Here is a 3263-nt window from a genome sequence, read left to right as displayed (position 1 = left end):
TGTGTGGCATTTGACAAGTCACTTTGCTTCTCTATGCCTCAGTTCCTTCATCTGGAAAATGGGGATTAAGATTGTGAGCCCTATGTGGGACAGGGACTGTGTCCATCCTGATTACCTTGTATTTACCCCGGTGCTTGGAACAGTGCTTGGCACGTAGTAAGTGTTTAACAAATATCACGCTTATTATTATTATTATTAGTAGTAGTAGTAGTAGACACAATCAAGAACAGAGATTAAGTGGAGGGTTGGAGAAAGACAAAGCAGCTCATCTGGTAGGGGAGAAAATACGGTGTGGAGTAATCCTTGGAAATGGCACTGAACTTCTACATTTGGGCCATTTCCAAAGGATGGGGCAAGGTAGGTGAAAGGCTGAAATTCAAAGGGAAAGTAAAGGCTGAAATTTGAAGGGAAACTACAGGCATGAGTTTCAGTGAAGGGAAGGTTGATTAAAAGAATATCATCTCAAAACTCAGCTGGCCATATTTCAGTTTCCAAAAGGAAAGGCTTAAAAACTTTTAAATTTGAATTTCTCACGTTGGAATTGTTGGCAAAATTGCCTTTAAAAAGTAAGAAGAAATCAGAAGGTAAAGTTAACAGAATTCTATGTACCCAGGGGCCTGGCACAGTGACACAGTGTTCTACCCACACAAAAGGAGCTCAACACATACCGACTGTGAAAATGATGAATTAAAGTACAGATCACTTGAACACATTGCCATGATAATATTGGGAAGAAAATTGTTGAGAAGCTAATTAGGTCTTAAGATTATAAGGATGGGAATTGAAGTCCTCCAGTTAATTGCTCTAGTTTGGCTTTCCTCATTTCTGATAATAAAATGGAATTTTACAAGTTTGGGATTATGAATCTACTAGATTATTGCTGAAAGGATGGGGGCTGGTGGTGGAAGTTTGTGACAGGGGTTTCTGATCAACTGACTTCCATTTTGCTGCTGCTCCCTGTGAAGAGCAATGGCCAAAAGAGAAATGAAGGGGAAAAAAAGCAGAATAAATGCTCAATAGAAGTCAACATTGAACAATACAATAGCAAACTTGTAAACTGGGAAAAGATAAATGGAGGGAGGGGATTTTTTTTTGTTTTAAGGAGTTGTCATACTTTGGCAATCAACCGCCCAGTATGGCTGAATGGAAAGAGACAAGAGTCAAAAATCAGGTCCAGGAGCCAGGAGTTCAAATCTCAGCTCTGTCACTTTTTTATGGTATTTGTTAAGTGCTTTTTCAATCAATTGTATTTATTGAGCATTTTCTGTGTGCAAAGCACTGTACTAAGCACTTGGGAGAATACAATAGACACGCTCCTTGCCCACATTGAGCATTAAGATTGGGGATTAAGACTGTGAGCCCCACGTGGGACAAGGACTTTGTCCAACCTGATTTGCTTGTATGTATCTGCCCCATTGCTTAGAAAGGTGCCTGGCACAAAGTAAGTGCCTAACAAATGCCACAGGAAAAAAAAAAGGTTGGACACACACTCTAATTAGAAGCTCACAGTGTAAATAGGAGGGAGTAGGATTTCATCCCTCTTTTGCAGTTGAGAAAACTGAAGCACAGAGACGTTAAGTGACTTACCCAAAGTCACACAGCAGGGAAGAGGTGGAGCTGGGATTAAAACTCAGGTCCTCTGACTCCCAGGCCCATTTATGTTCCACTAGGCCATGCTGCTTCTCTGAATTATCGTTATCAATACAGAAACTGTCCAAACTGATTATTTCCCCTGCTAGAATATACACTCCTTGAGGGCAGGGATCACATCACTAATTCTGTGGTACTTCCTCAAATGCTTAGAACATAAGCACATAAGCACTCAAGAAGGCTCACTTATTAAGCTCCACCATTTGCCTGCTGTGTGACCGTGGGCAAGTCACTTAACCTCTCTGTGCCTCAGTTACTCCATCTGTAAAATGGGGGTTAAAACAGTGAATACCATGAGGGACATGGACTGTGTCCAACCAGATTATCTTAACTCTACCCCAACTCTTAATATAGTGCCTGACACGTGGTAAGCACTTAGAAATACCATCATAAATAAATATGATTGGTTAATAAGCGAACTTTTGAGAGAACCTTGAAAAACTCTGTCCTTCTTTCACCCTGTACTACCCTACTTAATCTAGTAGGCAGAATGGGATGTCGAAGTTGTTAATTCTCTGACCTTTTATTTGATAGAAAAACAGAACCTCTGATGAAAATTCTCATTTATCCAACACAGTCTTCACGCCACTTTGTACAAGCTGCGTTCTTGAACAGAGCAAAGGGTAAACCCAGGCTTTAAGAACAGTTTGCCAGTGTGGCTCAGTGGAAAGAGCCCGGGCTTGGGGGTCAGAGGTCGTGCGTTCATATCCCGGCTCCGCCACTTGTCAGCTGTGTGACTTTGGGCAAGTCACTTCACTTCTCTGGGCCCTAGTTACCTCATCTGTAAAATGGGGATTAAGATTGTGAACACCACATGGGACAACCTGATCACCTTGTATCCTCCGCAGCGCTTAGAACAGTGCTTAGCACATAGTAAGCACTTAACAAATACCAAAATTAATATTATTATTATTATTAGTTCACTGGACTCTTAGGAGAAGTTTTTGCTTGTAAAGATGCAGTTCTGAAATTGCTGCTCTCACATATTAATTTCACGGTACACAGTGCTGTCAGCAAGCTAGACGGCCCCGTTTTTCTAGACTGTTTTCTGATGTGGCGAATTCTAAATAAATAGTCTGCTAAATTATTGCAGCTAATTTCAAGATAGCAGATCATTATCATCAAGCACCAAATGGAATGATAATATTTCAAAACCGTTTCTTTCTGCCAACTGAAGCCAAGGTTGCTGATCACTTCTGACCTTTCATCAGCGTAATTACCAAAGAATTAACAATGGTAAAATTACAACCTGAGAGATTAGAAAATGATTGTTAAGGGCCAGCATGCATTTGAGTGGAACTGTGATCTATATATTTCCTCCTAGTAGATTTCTTTGAAAACACAGGGGATAGTTGTAATTTGAAAGTGACTGAACGCCTTGACGGGATGGTTCTGTTTTTGTTGTTGGTTTTTCGTTTTGTTTTTTCCATGCCCATACGGTCATGGAAGATTTTTAATTGAGTAAAGGAGCAGCTCCCCTCTCAGGAACAGATCTGGAGAGTTTCCAGTCCTCTACTAGTCTCGGCTACAAGAGGGAGAGTCAAGCAGAGGCCTACCCATTCCATTCCTAGCTTGGCCAGTGGCTAGCGAGTGGAAGGCAAACTGCTACAAGT

At 41.1% G+C, this 3263-nt stretch overlaps 1 non-coding gene across 1 annotated transcript; it reads left to right on the top strand.

Annotated features, from left to right (window-relative positions):
* The first annotated feature begins 3125 nt into the window (after window positions 1-3125).
* LOC119932651 lies at window positions 3126-3263 on the top strand. Its single transcript, XR_005452394.1, has one exon. It is a non-coding gene; the product is annotated as a small nucleolar RNA SNORA7 (small nucleolar RNA).

This window comes from Tachyglossus aculeatus, chromosome 9 (genome assembly GCF_015852505.1).
Source record: "Tachyglossus aculeatus isolate mTacAcu1 chromosome 9, mTacAcu1.pri, whole genome shotgun sequence".
Classification (NCBI taxonomy): domain Eukaryota; kingdom Metazoa; phylum Chordata; class Mammalia; order Monotremata; family Tachyglossidae; genus Tachyglossus; species Tachyglossus aculeatus.
Note: the sequence above shows the minus strand (reverse complement) of the source record. Positions and strands in the feature narration are given on the sequence as shown.